The 18,989-nt window shown below is 33.7% G+C and overlaps 1 non-coding gene across 1 annotated transcript; it reads right to left on the reverse strand.

The window, feature by feature from the left end:
* Positions 1-17,505: 17,505 nt before the first annotated feature.
* On the reverse strand, positions 17,506-17,612 carry LOC128293540 (small nucleolar RNA R71). The gene has a single exon (XR_008283721.1). It is a non-coding gene; the product is annotated as a small nucleolar RNA R71 (small nucleolar RNA).
* Between the last annotated feature and the right edge of the window lie 1,377 nt (positions 17,613-18,989).

The following is an 18,989-nucleotide window of genomic DNA, read 5'->3' on the forward strand; positions in this document are numbered from 1 at the left end:
ATAAATTCTAAATATATTATACTCATAAATACTAAATCTTCTAGAAAGAAGATATATTTTATTTAACTTGACTTGCAAGCAATCTCTTAGAATTTGGGTCATACAACTCTAATATTTTTAAAATAAAATATTGATCAATCCAAAATGATACACCTAAACATATTAAAATATATGCTACATACCAGTCCCGATAGAAAAAAATACGTCCATCAATAAGGTTCTAATTCCCTTGATTGACATATCCTAAAATTATCTTAATTTAACCAATCTTTTATTCTTTTATCAACTAACCAAGCCAATTACAGAATGAACATTAATGCACTTAAAGTGTTGAAAAGATCGGTTCGATCGATTAACACTCGAACTGAATTATCATTAACTGAATTAACTGAAACCAGAAAAGTCTTAACTATTAATCGAACCAATTCTTTTCATAATCTTTTAACCAACTGAAATAATTTTAATTAATTCGAGCGGTTAACCAAATTAACCAAAATTTTTACATGTTTTTTTGTTTTGTTTAAATGAATTTGAAACATGAAAAATACCATTGCAATACTCTTTTTCTTTGCTTTTAATTAAAAAAAAACAAAAATGACAAATAACATAATAGCAACACTAAATTAAAATCATCATAACAAACACAAGGAAATTTGAGACTTGAGTGATGAAATAAAAAGAAATCAAAGAAGTCAAGAAAAATAGAAACTGGCCTGACATCAAAGTTGCACCCACCCAAACTTTATTTTGAGTTCGATGATGAAGAGAAAAAAGATTAAAGCTTATTTCTTCTTTTTTTATTTAAAATATATAAAGTTATTATGATTTTAAATCTATTATAATAATTTATATAAATTCAATTAGTTTTAAATTCATTTTTATTCTTTATATTTTGGGTTTACATAATATATAATATATTGGGTTTAATATTTTATTATTATTAATTTTGATTAATCGATTAATTTATTAATTATTCAGTTTCGAACTGAATTAGTTAAACGAAATTTTAAAAATTGTTAATCGATCCCCAATCAAATTAGATTCGATGGTTGACCGTTAATCGAAATAATTTGGTTTGATCAATTAATTTAGTTAAAACCAAATTATGCATGCCCTTAAATGCACTAGCTTTTTAGTTTGATATAATATTTAATTGAAAAATTTTAAATAAACAATAATAAGGTGGCTTAGATCATTAAGTTTTTAATATATATTTAATGAGGTTAAATTTGATGCATTTTTGATACATAAGTCTCATGCACCATCATTTAATAATAATATAACACATCATCACTAATATAAAATAAAAAGTATGGAAGGACATGAAATAAATACAAATAATTTTATTTTTATTTAAACATAATTAAATATTAGTTATAATTATTTATATCTTTTGGGTTTTAGGTTCTAAATTTTGAGTTTTAGGATTTTTATTTTGAGTTTTGAGTTTTAGATTTGATGTTTTTTTCATTTATTTATTTTTAATAATTATAATTAATATTTATTTTAAAACAAATTTATTTATATATTTCTTAAATCATTCAATATTTTTGTTTTACTCTAATAGTAATATGTTATTTTATTATCAATTGATGATGCAAGAAGTCTATATACAAGATGATGCATCAAATATTCTCTCAATATTTATTTAAATTTAATTATAGAATTGTATAAGTGTTAATATACTTTTTTTAATTAATATACTCGTATAACAACATTTTAAACATGAATAAATTAATAATTTATTTTTACTTATCTAATTGCATTCATAATTAAACTTTTACCATTTGCGTTTATTTTTATCTAAATCGAAGTTATTATTATTGAAGTAGCATCATTATTTTTCATCCACATCATAGATCAAAGTTGGGGTTTTAAGTCACCCACCTCCCTCTGACCGTCTCCCCATATATACATATATCTATATTACATCTCTTTGAGAGAGAGAAAGGTAGAATGGGAAGGTGACAACAATTGAACAAAATAATAATCGCGAAAAGCAGCAAATAAAGCTTCCTTTCCGACCACGTGTAACTGTTTATGCATACAAAGGAGGGTTTGCTTTTTGCATGAAAATGTGTTAAAAAAGAAGTCATATATATATATTTATATGATAATTAGTCTATGTTCAAGACGAAGCCAAAACTTTGGAGAGTCAAAAGTTTGGTAAAAATTGATTTATAAAGGACTTAAATTAAATATTTTATAACAAAAAGGATCAAAACTGATATTATATCACTTAGTCAATGGGTAAGTGTATATTATTTCATTCTACTTTTTAATATTTCTAAATGATTAATTATTTTTATATTATAAAAGGTATATTATATTTTATTAGTAAATATAATTAAGTATATGCATAGTAAAAATATATAAATAGTAATTTATATTAGGATTACCCTAAAATGTATAGTTTTTAGGCACCAATAAAAATAGTGCAATGTCATTAAAATTTAAAGATAATAAAATATTACTATGCACTCATTTATTTTTAATATTTTCTCCAACTTAATTTAACTTCACTTAAAATAATTTATTTTTAAATTATAAAATTACTAAAACCGAGCCCAACTCGCCCACCAGTATTAACTTTTATATTATTTTTAAATATATATAATACATCAAAAATACTGAAAAATTAAAATAAATATTTCCCAACAAATTGAAAATAAGTTTTAAAAATATGTAGACTTAAATAACACTAAGATAAATGCAACTTAACAAGCAAATACCTTTAAAATAATAAGACTATTAACAATAAAATAAGTTTTATACAATATCCAAACAATAACAATAAAATAGTAGCAACATAATAGTAAAATTGTAGCAAAATAGGAGAAAACAACAATAAAATAACATTCAAAAATAAAAAAATGCAGATCTTTTTTGTCCTTTAGTGAATTTAGGCCGGGCCGGGCCGGGCCAGCCTAGGTTAAAAATACCTTACCCGATGCCCGGCTTATTTTTTAAACGGGTCTTATTTTTTTGTCCAAGCCCATTTTTCGAGCCTATATTTTTGCCCAAATCCTTCCACATTTCGGGCGGGCCTTCGGGCTGAGCCGAGTAGCCCGACCCATGAACACCTCTAGATGATTGTATAATAATAATTTAATATCTTTAAAAATTGATGACGTGACAAAATTTTATTGATACCTAAAAATCTTTTGATTGTCCTTATGTTAGTTATTTCCTAAAAAGGAAATTCATTAATTAGATATAAAGGAAATAAAACACTAGAAATATTGAGGTTGTATAATGAATCATCAGTACCATAATGAGGACTCAAACTGTACAAACCAACACATACCTGCAATGTAGAGAAGGGACGAACTAAGTTTTTCCTTCTAAACAAAAAACATAGAAAAAGAAGAAGAAGAGAAAGTCATTCATCTTCAACTCTCTGCAAATCCTAAAAACCCGTCACGACCTTACCATCAAAATCATCTTCAACCCTTATCCCTCACCATCACCATAGCCATACACTGATTACCTTACGGAAATCAAGACACCCTCATGACTATCATTTTCCAATGCTCTACCCATTACTAAACCCATCATAATTTCCCTCAACCTTCACTAACTCCAACCTTCATCACTAAATTCCAGCACTACCACTATGCTTACTCCTTCCCTCCGTTTAAACCTTTAACCCTCACCAACCTAATCAATATCACCATCTCAACCCACAACTCTCACCACCTAAAACTCCCACAAACAAAACCCTCAAAATTGCATCGAAACCCACTGCCTCTCGCATCAATGTGACTGAACCATAGTCACCATATCGTTTGCAGCGTCACTCAATTTCTGTTTTGTTAGTAGGGCGAAGAAGAACTTTAAGATTAGTAATTCTTCCCTATATTTTCAGCTAAGCCCGGCAACAAGGAAGCAATCTGATCCAACACATCAACTCACTCAGTCCAGCAGCAGCATTACCTTTGGGCTCTGGTATAATCTCTCCCTTGTTTATTTTTGCATCCTAATTATTTAATATGATACAAACATTTGCTTTGCTTGGAATAATTGTATTCAATATGGCTCATTGATTTGCCCCATTATTATATTATCATGCATGTTTTTCCTTAATTGAATCGTTGTTAAAAATAATTTTAAAAATATTATATCATAAAAATTAAAATTTATTAGGCAAAATATAAAATAGATTTTGAAAATAATATAAAAGAAGGAATAAATTACATTAGGATCATCCTAAAAGTATAGTTTTAGGCACCAATAAAATAGTTCCACATCATTAAATTTTAAAGATAATAAAGTATCATGATACACTCATCTATATCTAATATCATCTCCAACTTAATTTTTAAAATTATAAACAAACGTCTTTTGTTCTTTTACAAATTTTAATCATTTTGTTTTTTCTATTATTTATTTTTTTTGTGCAACTTTGTCCAATTTTTTTCATGCTATTGACATATAATTTTGATAATTATTTTACCCTAAACTTACAACCTCGAACCTTGATCCCCAAACCCCGACGTTTTATGTTTAGGTTCGGGATTTAAGGTTTAGGGTTCGAGCTTCAAGGTTCAAAGGTCAAAGGTTTAAAGTTTAGGGGTCGGGTTTATGGTTCAAGGGTTTAAGGTTATGGTTTACGGGTTTAGAATTTAGGGTTCAAATTTAAGGTTCAAGTGTCCATGGTTATAAGTTCGGGGTAGGTTTAAGGTTTGGGGTTCTATGTTTTGAGTTTAAGATTCGATACTCTAGATTCATGGTTTGGGGCTTAGGATAAAAATTTATCAAAATCATGTGTCAATAATAAGAAAATTTGTTGAAATGTCATTAAATAATTGAAAATGGACCATGAATAATATAGTGAGAAGGGTCCATTAAATAATTTTTCTATAGATGATTGTATAATAATAATTTAATGTCTTTAAAATTTGATGACATGCCAAAATTTTTAGTAATGCCTAAAAATCTTTGAATCATCTTTATGTAAGTTATTTTTTTGTTATTAGAGCGAAGTAGAAAAAAAGACATTTTTTTGAATTGTTGTTTTAAGATTAGAAATTCCTCGCTATCTTTTCAATTAAGCCCAGAAGCAAGGAAGCAACCCAGTCTAGCAAATCAACTCACTCAGTCCAGCAACAACATTACCTTTGGGCTTTGGTATAATCTCTCCCTTATTTCTTTTTGCAGCCCAATTATTTAATATGATGCAAACATTTGTTTTGTTTGGAATATTTGAATTAAATATGGTTCATTGAGTTGCCTCATTCTTATATTATCATACATGTTTTTCTTTAATAGAATTGTTGTTGAAAAATAATTTTAAAATATTATTTCATAAAAAATTAAAAATTATTAGGCAAAATGTAAAATAGATTTTTGAAAATAATATAAAAGAAGGGAATAAATTATATTAATATCATCCTAGAAGGTATAATTTTTAGGCAACAATAAAATAGTGTCACATCATTAAATTTTAAACATTCCAAAATATTATTATACACTTATCTATATTTAATAACTTCTTTACTAAATTTAAATTTAGTTAAATTACTTAAAATAATTAATTTTTAAATTATAAACAAATGTCTTTTCTTCTTCTACAAATTTTAATCATTTTGTTTTGTTTTCATAAGTTAATTTTTTTTATTTTGTGCAACCAAATTTTGTGACTTTTTATGCAATTTTTGTGCAATTTTTTTTATATTACTAACGCATAATTTTGGTAATTATTTTATCTTAACCCAAAACCTTGAACCTCAAACCCGATGTTCAATATTGTGATTTAGGATTTAAGGTTTAGAGTTTAAAATTCAAAGTTTAATGATTTAGGGTTTAAGATTCAATGATTTAGGCTTACGGGTTATGAATTTGGGGTTCAGAGTGGGAGTTCAAGGTTCAAGTGTCTGGAGTGATTGGTTTGGGGTTTAGGTTTAGGATATGGGGTTCTATATGTTGGGTTTAAGATTTGAGATTCTAGATTCAATATTTAGTGTTTGGGGTTTAGGATTAAAAAATAATCAAAATCATTTGCCAATGACAAGAAAAAATTGTTGAAATGTCATTAAATAATTGGAAAGAAACCATAAATAATGTGACTAGAAGGGTCTATAAAATAATTTCTTTATGGATAAGTGTATAATAATAATTTAATGTCTTTAAATTTTGATAACGTGGTAAATTTTTATTGGTGCATAAAAATTTTTGGATCATCCTTATGTAAGTTATTCCCTAAAAAGAAACGATTCTGTTTTTTATTCATTAATTAGATAGAAAGGAAATAAAAAACTAAAAAAATTTGAGGTTGTATAATGAATCATTAGTCCCTAAATGAGGGCTCAAACTATACATACCAGCACAAACCTGCAAGGCACATAAGGGACAAATTAACTTTTTTCCATCTAAACAAGAAACACAGAAACATCATAGAAAAAAAAATAGAAAAAAAAAGAGAGTCATTCATCTTCAACTCTCTACAAATCCTACAAACGCATCACGAGCTTACCATCCCAATCATCTTCAACCCTCATCCCTCACCATCACCATAGCCATTCACCCATTACCTTAGGATAATCAACACAACCTCATTACCGTCATTTTCCAAAGCTCCACCTATTACTAAACCCATCAGGCCATCACCATTTCCCTCAACCTTCACTAACTCTAACCTTCATCACCAAATTCCAGCACTACTATTATGCTCGCTCCTTTCTGTCACTTAAACCTTGAACCCTCACCAACCTAATTAATAATAACCCACTGCCTCTGCCGTTTACAAACACCGATCGGCCCTTTCCATCACCATCTCAACCCACGACTCTTACCACCTAAAGCTCCCAAAAATAACACCCTCAAAATCGCATCAAAACCCACTGCCTTTTGCATCAACGTGGCTGAACCATAGTTACCATATCGTTTGCAGCGGTGCTCAGTTTCTATTTTTTTTTTTTTGTAGGACGAAGGAAAAAGAAAAAAAAAGCATTATTTTGGAATTGTTGTTGTAATACTAGAAATTCCTCCTTATATTTTTAGTTAAGCCCAATAGCATGAAAGTAGTCCAATCCAGCACATCAGCTCACTCATTCCAACAGCAACAGTACCTTTAGGCTTTGATATAATCTCTCTCTTATTTATTTTTGCAGCCCAATTATTTATTATGGTGCAAATAGTTACTTTGTTTGGAATATTTGAATTAAATATGGTTCATTGATTTTCCCCTATTATTATATTATCATACATGTTTTTCCTTAATGGAATAGCTGTTGACGTTCCCATTTCTTTAAAATAATTTTTGGTATTTCCGTTTGGTCATTTTAGGATGCATTTGTTGATGTGCATGCTGATGAATTTACATTATAAATTTTCTACCTTATTAATCAAGACTTAGTTTTATTTTGATTCAGATGGTTGTTGTCTCATTACTACTTGTAATGCTCTGGGAACATTGATAATAAACTACTTGGTGAGGCCAATTGAACGTGGTGTTTCGTCACTTGTTTCATTTCCGTAAGACCTTAACAATTAATTGTAAAATTTTATCAGAGAACAATCTTGAGTGCAAAATACGGTTGAAGCGGCTAAAAAGCATACCCAAACTCAGGTAATAGATAACTATGTAAAGGATTGATTGACTAATGCAACAAATGCCTTAAAAAATGTGCAGATTTTGGAACATAGAGTAGAAGAAAATAAGAAATGCTTATGTTGGTTTCCTAATTTCTGTTAGAGGTATTAACTATGTAAGACTATAGAGGATGAGGTACTATCCATCAAGGAGCTGATTTTAGTAGAAAGAACATATGTTTTCTCCCTACTTATTGTTTAAATTGTTCCCATTTTGTTTCCTTTAGCATACATTTTAGCATACATTTTAATTTTGCTATCTTTCTGCACTAATGTTGCTACATGAGTTAATTCTAGATTGCGCGCAAAATTGTTGCCATAGTTGACAAATATTGACAGTTTCACTGCATGAGTTAATTCCAGATGGCGTTTAGAATTGTCACCATAGTTGACAGCTGTTTAATAAGAGCCAACCATGAGTGAGCTGAAAAGTCCAGTGTAACTACCCTGTACGAACAAGGATAGAAGAATCCTAAGAGAAGGGCACTGTACTATTGAGGAAAACATAAAAGGATAACATGAGAAGAATGAAAGAGAGGAGGAATTTTTGTGGACCACCATTCTCTTACCCTATTTTGAAGCTTGCGGCTATGGCAGCTTTAGCTTTCCTTGGGTGAGCCAACGTGAAGACTGATGCAGATCCACTCCTAACGAGGAGATCTAAGTGCAGAACAAGGGGAAATGGATAGATTCAATCGAGTAGCCTAGGAATAGTATTCTCCATTCGATTCTTTCTCATTTCTTGAAAATGCTATGATTACTCTATGTTTTCTACTGTATAGAAGTACAATGAATGCTTTGTTAAATGTTATCTTAGTAAATCTTATTTTTGTTGTTTAATCTTGGAGGTTTGAATGTTCTAAACACGGAAGTGTTATCGCAGTCACTAACGCTGCAAGGTGCAGTAACAGTTTGACCTAATAAGTTTTCCAGTGGAAGTTGAGTAAGGACTAAAGGAATTTAGTCCACTTGTTCTTAATAGTGCCCTATAGCCATCATCGGAAGGTGAAGTTAATGTGCATGATTAAGTCTTAGATTAAACCAAAGAGTGGCATTTGGTAAGATATACATTAATTTTATTGCACCGACAATCACCTATCTTTTATACCGTGTGAGTACTTAGCATACTACTGAAGATTCATGTTGAGGATCCCATTTTATCCATAGCATACTTTTTCTTACTATTTTTGAGCTATTGCTTCGACAGCTATACTCACAATTTACCTCATTTCTATGTAGTTATTGCACCGACATTAATAGACAAAAGACAACCATCCCTTTGGGATCAATATCTGATAGACTCACATTTGTCTATTATACTTGCATCGACAGTGTATGCTTACACATTATTGCTGTGACGTTTACAGTCGGTCAGATGCTCATCAATAACTCTAAATTTGAAAAAATCTAGCGTCATTTCCAGATTCCTATCTTAGAGTCCTTAGCATCTAAGGATATATTACCTTCCAAATCTTCAAGTGTTGCTTTTAGTGAGATAATGAAGGCATTGAAGGACTATAAAATGAAAAAAATTGTAGTGTGAGGAATGGGTGGGGTGGGTAAAACCATTTTAATCAAAGAAGTCAACCATGACGTGGAAGGATTTGATCGAGTTGTAATGGTCATAGTGTCCGAAACTCCAAACATTGCAAGAATTCAAATGAATATTGTAGAAGACTTAACAATTGAATTTTGAGAATACTTCCACATAAGGGAAAGCAACAAAGTTATGAAGTAGCTTTATTGTCGGGAAGTTTCTTATAATTCTCAATAATCTATGGAATCAATGGGGTGACAAGGACTTGAAAAACATAGGTATTCCATTAGTTGAAAATGATAAGGGTTCTAAAGTGATTTTGACAATAAGGGAACAAAAAGTATACAAATATATTAGATCTGAACATATAATTCAACTGAATGTTATGGATGATGATAAAGCGTGGAATTTATTCAACATGAATGCAAACCTTGATGGTGCTTCTCCAAAAATTATTGAAGTAGCTATGGAAGTTGTAAAAGAATGTGGAGGTTTGCCTTTAGCTATTGTTCCATTAGCAAGGGATTTAAGAGGTTAAAACCTTAATGGATGGAAATTAGCCTACCATAAAATCAGTAGTTCCAAATTAATGGATATCGAGGATGTCCCAAAATAGAGAAAAGAAATGTGTAACGCCCCAAGATTCCTATTTCTGTTTTTGGATAATTTTGACACAACTGTGTGTCTACTTCAGTGGTTATATATTCTAGGTGTGTGTGAGAGGTCCTAAGTTCAAGCCCTATCTTTGGTAAATTTTGGTATTTTTCTAACTTAAGCCTTATACTTGCTCAGTGGGCTTATATTAAATTATTTGTAAAAGTCTAGTGGTTAAGTTGAGTGTTAGTTTGTTAAAGGTCTTATCTTCGAATCCCTGTGCGAGCGGGGAAGTTTATTTTTGCTCGTTTGACCAAGAGAGTTTCGGTCAAGCAAGAATTCTGAGGAGGTTGAGTAGTAGATTAATGGAAAGTAATTTGGGGGAATAATGGTTGCTAAATTATTATTTTTTTATTTTTTCCAATTTTTTTCCCAAAAATCTCTCCATCTTTCTAATGTCAGCCTTTCCTCTCTTCTGCGGAATTTTCCTTGTTTCCTTTTTCTACTCTTTCGATTTTCATTTTGTCTCCTCCTTGTTCAACGATTGAATTCACTCATTCAGTAAGTACTTGTTTTGTCTCTATCTTATCGTTTCATAGTTAGATTTCTAAAAGAAGGCTGTTTTTGGTTCTTTCAAATTAGGTGAATATTAAGTAGCGACCGGTGCTTTTGTAGAGATTTAAACGTTTGGGATTCAGTTTGTTTCCAGTAAGTGACCGAGTTTACTATTTGATGTTCTAAGTTTTCGTTGTGAAATATTCCCGATTTAGTTTCCATTTGTGTTACTGAATTCGAGCTTTCGTAATATCAATTATAGGTTCTGGTGATCTCGGGATTGCAATGTCAGTGAAAACGTACCAGGTGTGTACCCAAAAACATAGAAAACGAGATTTGAAAAAAGTCAAAATTGCAAACTGTTGACGCCACACGGGCGTATAGTCACCCGTGTGGTAGGCCATGTGTTACAACACAGCCGTGTGGTCGATGAAGGCCAGGCCGTGTGCTAGACACGACCGTGTGATAGCCAGGTAGGCCGTGTGTGACACACAGGCTTAACAGAATTGGGCTGTATGGGCTACACGGGTGTGTGGGTCCATACGAGTAGTCTATACGGGCGTGTGGAAATTTGGGTCAGGTTGTGTGGAAGGCCAATCTAGGTGTGTGGGCCACACGGCTTGTGAGCCTATATGGGCATGGGCGTGTGGGTCCATTTAGCTAAAATGTTCCTAGGGTTGCACGGGTCGCCCAAGTCGACTGTGAACCTACTATAGGGTTGGTAAGCGCTACTTAGACCTTAAATCGTGTGACTTGAATATATAATGTATGTATTGAACATGTTAAATTTATACATGTTTACTGATCCGTATGTATAACTGATAACTGAATTCTAGCATGTGAGCATGTATTTCTATATGTCTGTATTGAGCATGTTTAGTTGCATCTGCATTGGGGTGGGATGATTGATTACTGGAGAAAGTGTACTGAAAGGCTTTCATGCCTATTATCTGGCAGTTCAGCTGCAATATTAGTGATATGTGCCGCATTCAGTATGACTTGGTGTGTAGGGCTGGGTAGATGTTTTAAACCCCACATGGTGTGTAGGAATGGCTGAAGATGGTGTGTAGAGGCTAGTGGGTAGGATACTGATTTTTTGTTATTGTATGCATACTGTATCTAAATAGGCTAAGGCCTAAACTGTATCTGAATTTCTAATGGGCTTAGGCCTTAGACTGCATTTTAACTGATAACTGTTGTTCGACTGTATGCACGTCTTCTATGGGGATTACATACTGAGTTTACGAAAACTCACTCCTTTTCTGTTATCTATACAGGTAATCCCCAGAAATAGACGGATCAGTGTGGCAGAGGATTCAACAGTGACCACATGGCTATTGAACTGCTTTAATTTCAATTATGGTTTTTGTTTCCTAATTTTTTTTATGTAATTTGGGACTTTTGGGATTGGTTGCCTTTATTTTAGATTTTAACTATTTTCATGGACTTTTAAACTGAAAAACTCAACGAAAACTTAGTTTAATTAAATAAGATAACGTTTTTTCTAAATGCGAGTGGTTTTCTTTAAATATCACGGTTTTAAAAGCTTCTGCTACAGAATATGTTTTTAAACGGGCCTAATTAACAAGAAAAAATTTTAAAATTGGCGAGATATAAATAGAAGCTAATAAATGGAAACGGTTTTAACTTGATAAATTTGATTTCAAATCCCATTCTATGTGACATCGTCAGATTCGACCATAACGTCTAAGCCGGGTTTGGGGTGTTCATTTAGTGGTATCAGATTCAGGTTGCAAAACTTGGCTATGGATTTTGGGTTTTAAAACCTGGTTTTTAAAGAACTGATTTTCTAATGATTTGAAATGATTTGGCTGGGAATTTGGTACACTGAGTCTCCGGCACCGATCCTGTAAGTATTTTGATAAACTGTTATGATATTATAGATAGTCTATTATGAAAACACTCTAGCTAGTGTCTACTAAAACTATAGTGAAACTGAAACTGGTAGAGAGTACTTGCAAAAAACAAACTTTGAATTTATGATACTACTTTACATAAAACATCTGTTAATAAATACTGAAACCGTAACTGATTCATAAAATTCGTAATACAGATAAATCTGAATAGACATAAGTGCACGAGGTATCGTGGACGTGGCACTAGAGGTCGAGGTAGAGGCCATAGGGGGGCTCGAGCTGAGTCCTCTTCTCTGGGCAGCATGCCAAACCTGGATACGAGTGAGACGCCGGTGCCACCTGCTACTGAGACTGGGTCTCAAGATCGCATGGCTAGGGACGACGCATTGTCCAAGGCTATGTTAAGGATACTAGGGAGGGTCGCTGGGCCCAACACTGGATCTGGGGGCCGAGGGTCGGTTACGGAACGACTCTAGTCCAATGGAGCTAAACTTTTTAGAGGTGTCACTAGAGTCTCCCCTAAAGTGGTCGAGTATTGGATGGAGACTACTGAGAGGATAATGATGATTTAGACTGTACCCCTGAGCAAAAATTGAAGAGTGCAGTCTTGTTGCTTCACGATGAGGCCTATCAGTGGTGGTTGACCGTTAAGGAGGGTACTCTGCTCAATCATCTGTCGTGGGAGTCCTTTAAGTCTGCCTTCCAAGGGAAGTATGTGGGAGCAAGTTACATCGATGCTCCTAGATGTGAGTTTTTGAACCTCACTCAGGGAGACCGATCAGTGGCCGAGTATTAGGCCAAATTTCTGAGACTGGGCCGCTATGCTCGAGGTATGGTGGCGTTTGAATATAAGAGATGTTTCCATTTTGAGGATGGCCTTAGGGATAATCTGAAGGTACTAATAGCTCTGCAGAGGGAGAGAGAGTTCTTCGTTCTGGTAGAGAATGCGAAGATCACCAAAGAGGTTAAGCGCACTGAGCTCCAAAACAGAGATCGTGAGAGAGGTAAGAACAAGAGGGATTCAGAGCCCTCGATTTCTGTATAGAGGCCTAAGAAAAAAGCTAGGACTGATGGGCCAATTAGAGCTGGGCCCACTGTTGCTCCTACTATATTGTAGCCGTGTAGAGATTGTGATAGACACCATCAAGGTGAGTGCTGGAGAAGGACTGGGGTGTGTTTGAGGTGTGGGTCATTAGAGCACTGCATTCAGGAGTGCCCGCTGAGGGCCAATTAGGTACAAGCTCCGGGTTTTGGTACTACATAGCCACAGAGGGTAGTTCAGCAACCACCGAGGGGTCATGGTCAGGCTAGGGGTGGTAATGGTGTGGGCTGTGGACAGAGAGTATCTGATAGAGGTGCTGGGTAGACTGAGGCAAGGTAGCCTACTCTTGTTTATGCTGCTCGTCACCGAGAGGATATAGATACTCTAGACATTATTATCGGCACGTTCTTAATTTATGATGTACCTTATTTTGCTTTGATAGGCATACGTTCCACACATTCCTATATAGCTAGCTCTGTGTTTGAAAACTTGGGGATTTTGGTTGAAAGTACTTCTAGTGAGGTGACTGTACTGAGTCTACTGGGGCAATCAGTTCGAGTTAGTAAATTGTATGAGATGTTTCGCTAGAGGTTCAAGGGAACTATTTCCTAACCATTTCCTATGTTATGAATTTAACTTGGGGATTTTGGTATATATATATTGGTTGCTTGGTACCATTTGGAAATGGTTGATTTGTGTCACTTATATTATTTTGATGTACGTGAGTAATGGTCTAAATGGTAAATTTATATTGACATGGTATAGATTAAGAATAACATGTTTTGAGATGGAAATAAGTTAGTTGTGTATGGTTGATGTATGGCCAAATATGCATAAGTTTTGATGTGTTAAATGATTTGTGAATAAGATACCTTATTGGCATATTGGTTGTATGGATTAATGGTTTAGTGAATTGGTCATTTTATGCATGTTTTGGGTATGTTTTGATGTCTTGTTCATATGTACAAATTGTGTTTAGGTACATGTTTGAAGTGGGTGAAGAAAATGACTTGATTTTGGCCAATTTCTTATCCATGAGGCCTAAGACACAGGCGTTTGTCTCAGCCATGTGTGACACATGACCATGCAACATGGTTATGTGCCACTTGTAGGTATAAAAGGTTCCAAGTCAGACAGTTACACGACCTAACACACGGCCTGGCACACGGGTGTGTGAAGCCATTTCGAGTGTTACACGGCTTGGCATACGGGCTTGTGGCTTGGTCATGTGGCCCAAGTCAGAGAGTTACACGGGCATGGACATGGTCGCGTGTCCCTATTTCGATTGTTACATGGCCTGGGACATGGGCATGTGTCTCAGCCATGTCAGTCACATGGATTGAGACATGGGCATGTGTCTCAACCATGTGAGTCACACGGCCTGGCCACATGGCCGTGTGACCCCTACAATTTAAAATTTATAACCTTTTCCTCAATGTTCTAAATGTTTCTGGTTTAATCTTGAATCATTTCTAAAGTGTTTGTAAGGCCTCGAGGGCTCAATTAAGGGACGATATGCATGTATATGAATGGATTGTACTCTGTTTATATCAATGTTAGGAAATGTATGTTTTTATGTTATGATTTTCTAGTAATGCTTCGTCGCCCTATTTCGACGATGTATAAAGGTTAAGGCCATTACAGTCGCTGTGGGAGACCAACAAACAAAATTTGGATAGAGGCCAAACCATGATATACCATCATCGTAATAGGGGTAAAGAGAATTAGTGCGATGGCAGTACACCAAAATCCGAGATCGGGATGAATCTAAGAGAACTGGGTAACTTACCAGATCCAAAATCCCTACTTTACTTTAAGTTTTAGAGTTTCTAAGTTCTAGCTAATAGGATTTTTCCTATGTAATTTATCACCTTATTACTTAAATTCGTTGTTAAAACTAAGTAATTGTTTAATAAATTAATGAAATATGTGCAAATATGAAATTAGGACATAGAAATTATTAAAATATAATTTTATACTTTATTATACAGTTCTCATGCATAAAATGGTTTGTTTTATATTGATTTGAGCATATTATAGTTTTAAGACATAAAATTGGCCATGCATGATTAAATTAAATAATAAAATATAAAATTATATTTAATAATTTATTTTAAAATATTTCATTAATAATTTGAGTTTTAATTAATTATTTAAATTGGTTAAATTTTATTCTTTGGTCTTTTAACTAATTAATTTATTTTGGATAGGTTTGATAGCTTTGTTGGATTACAAAACCGTCCAAATTGAAGACCAAGTCAACCCAAATTTGGCTACACATGGTTGTTCTTTTAAATCGCTTTTTGGTTTAATTACACAAGGTCCTTGCATTGTTGAAGAAATTAGAGATTTGCTCGAAGATTTACGATTGACCGAGTCTCAATCTTGAGTTAAAATCAGCTCAAATTCCACTAATTGTGGCTAGTCATCCAAGGAAGAGATTTGAAGAGACTAAACCTAGCTATTTTTAGCAAACTACCCACCTCTCTTCACCTATAAATATGACCCTTTTATTCCCTCATTCCTCATCCATCATCATTCATCATTCTATCTTCTCTCCAAATTCTTTTAGTCCTTTCCATTCCCCACGCCTAGCATCATCTCTTCATAGAGATTTTAGCAATTAAACCTCTTAAAGAGCCCTTGGTTGGCCATCTTGGAGAGCCATCAGCAAAGGAGCAAAGCAAAGAAGCGAAAGAGCCTAGTCAGTCAGAGTCTTGGGTGACAGCCACTTTGATTAGGGTTTAATCTTTCCTTTCTTTAATTTAATCTAAAAATGTTTGCTATGTGTTATTTATTCTTGTTTACAACAATGTTAGCTTAATTTTATTTAAGCTAGGATAATTGCTTTGATTAAATAATATTTATTTGATTCATGCTTATAATGTTTTTACCTCAATTGATCATGTTTTCAATTAAAATCAAGTATGTATTTCGTTCATACGTGATTGAAATGCACCTAAATTAGCTGAGTGATCCTAACCAGACAACGGCTGATGGACGCATAATTGAAATGTTCATGCTCAGTTTAGATCCTAACCCGATTAAATTGCAAGTTGCATAACAACTCTAACCAAGCTTTGTTATCTGCATAGTTTTCAGATTTGTTTGATTAAACTGTTTCAAACCTAACACGTCCCTATTACCTCACACGAATACTAAGAAACCCTTAGTAAATAAGAATCAGTAAAATGTGTATTTACTAAGTAAAGTATTCCAAAGGACCTAATATGGTTTCCAAACTCATGAAAGATTGAGTTGCCATGGAATGTTTTTCTGAATGTTATTAAGCATGCTGATAATAAGTTCAGTTTAATTAAAGTAATTTTCCTAGTTTATTTATGTTATAATTGTTGCAAATTGTGTTTAATTTGGCTAAAATCTATCTTATTCATATAGTTTGCATACTTAGGATAATTTGCATTAGGGATCATTGCATTTAGTTTAATATATTTTAATCATCGCTTTTCAACTATATTGTGTTTTTATTTACCAAATTATTAGTATAATTTTACAAATTAGGTGACTTAGCACAAATACAATCCCTATTGAAACGATAACTCGATACTTACTTATTACTTGATAACGACTGTGTACACTTGCACAAACTTATGCGTTACAAGTTTTTGGCGCCATTGCTGGGGATTGTTAACTCTTGCCACAGTCTTTTTTTTTTACAAAATTATTTACTTCCAAGTTGGTTTATTTCTAACATTACTAACTTTTTTTTTATTTTCTGATTTTTCTTTTTAGGTGTTTATGAGCATAGATCGGATTATCGATTTACTCCTTGTAAACCCTGAATTGAGTGAACTTTCAGACAAAAAAGACTTGAATGAACAACTCAAAGACAAGTCGAGATGGACTTTGGAAATTGGAAGCAAGACCAAGGTAATGAAGCCGATCATGTAAGAAATCCCATCCTCATTGCCGATGATAGGGATCGATGCATCAGACAATATGCTGTGCCACTTTTCAGTGAGTTAAATCCAAGAATCAGGCCGGTTATTGAGGCAACCCAATTTGAATTGAAACTAGTGATGTTTCAAATGCTCCGAACGGTGGGCTAATTCAGTGGTATGCCCACAGAAGATCCACATCTCCACCTTCGATTGTTTATAGAGGTGAGTGATTCATTCAAGATAATCAGCGTGACTGAAGACGCACTGAGGTTGAATTTGTTTCCGTACTCGTTGTGAGATCGAGCACTAGCATGGCTCAATTCATTGCCACCAAGTTCCATATCTACATGGAAAGAATTAGCAGAGAGATTTTTGGTTAAGTATTTCCCGCCTAGCAAAAACGCTAAGTTGAGGAACGAGATCACAACTTTCTAACAATTGGATGACGAATCTTTGTATGAGACTTAGGAGCGAATCAAGGAGTTACTTCATAAGTATCCTAATCATAGGGTTCCTAATTGTATCCAGTTGGAGACATTCTACAATGGTCTCAATGCACATACAAGATTAATGGTAGATGTTTCTGCGAATGTGCAATTTTGTCTAAGTCTTATAATGAGGCTTATGAGATCATTGAGAGGATCGTGAGTAATAACTATCAATGGCCAACAAATCGACTTACTTTGTTATCGGCTCAGGTATCTTCTATTTCCTCTATCTTAAAATAGTTTACCGCTAATAGTGGTAATCATTTTGCAGCTCAGCCACCGAGTCCATTTGAAGTAGTTTCTTGTGTGTACTGTGGGGAAGGACATTCTTTTGAGAATTGTCCATCAAATCTTGAGTCAGTGTACTATGTGGGGAACCAATATCAAAATAAGAGTAGATAAGGACCCCAGTCCAACTTCTACAGTCCTTCATGACGTAATCATCCTAACTTTTCTTGGAGCAACTAAGGAAATTGACCGAACAACAACTTCTTGTAGCATAAACCCAACCAATCTCAAGGGTTTAATCAGCAAGCTCCAAAACCACCTCAAGCTGAGGTATCAAATAGTTTGGAAAACTTGTTGAAAGCATACATGGCAAAGAATAACGCTTTGATCCAAAGCCAAGTAGCAACATTGAAAAATTTGGAAAACCAAATGGGTCATTTAGGTACGGAGCTTCGTAATAGACCATAAGGAACTTTACCGAGCAATACTGAGAATAAAAGAAATTTAGGTAAAGAACATATCAAGGCAGTGGCTTTGTGAAGTGGTAAAATTCTGGAACCCCGATTGATTGATGTTGAGAAGAATCAACCAACTGTTGAAATTCCTACACCTAAGGAATCAGAATCTGTAAAGATTGACAAGGTAAATCCTAACTTAGTGTATTCAGATACTTTAACATCTTCTTTGGATAAAGATTTACTTACTCAGAAGAGTTATCCAGTTCAACCAAAAGTTCCCGCAAAGATTGCAGCAACAAAAGCAGAAACATGAGGTTCAATTCAAGAAGTTTTTGGATGTTCTGAAACAGTTACACATCAATATTCCATTGGTGGAGGCTTTAGAAAAAATGTCAAATTATGTGAAGTTTATGAAGGATATACTTTCCAGGAAGAAACTACTGAGTGAATATGAGACTGTTGCCTTGACAAAGAAGTGCAATGCATTCTTGTAAAACAAACTGCCACCGAAATTAAAAGACCCAGGAAGCTTTACTATACCCAGTAATATTGGTAAACCTTACTGTGGTAAAGCTTTGTGTGACTTAGGAGCGAGTATCAACTTGATGCCTAAGTCTATTTTCAAGATGCTAGGGATAGGTGAAGTAAGACCTACAATTGTGATGCTTCAGCTAGCGGATCGATCTTTAGCATATCCCGAAGGAAAGATCGAGGA

Source organism: Gossypium arboreum, chromosome 5, assembly GCF_025698485.1.
Source record: "Gossypium arboreum isolate Shixiya-1 chromosome 5, ASM2569848v2, whole genome shotgun sequence".
Lineage (NCBI taxonomy): Eukaryota > Viridiplantae > Streptophyta > Magnoliopsida > Malvales > Malvaceae > Gossypium > Gossypium arboreum.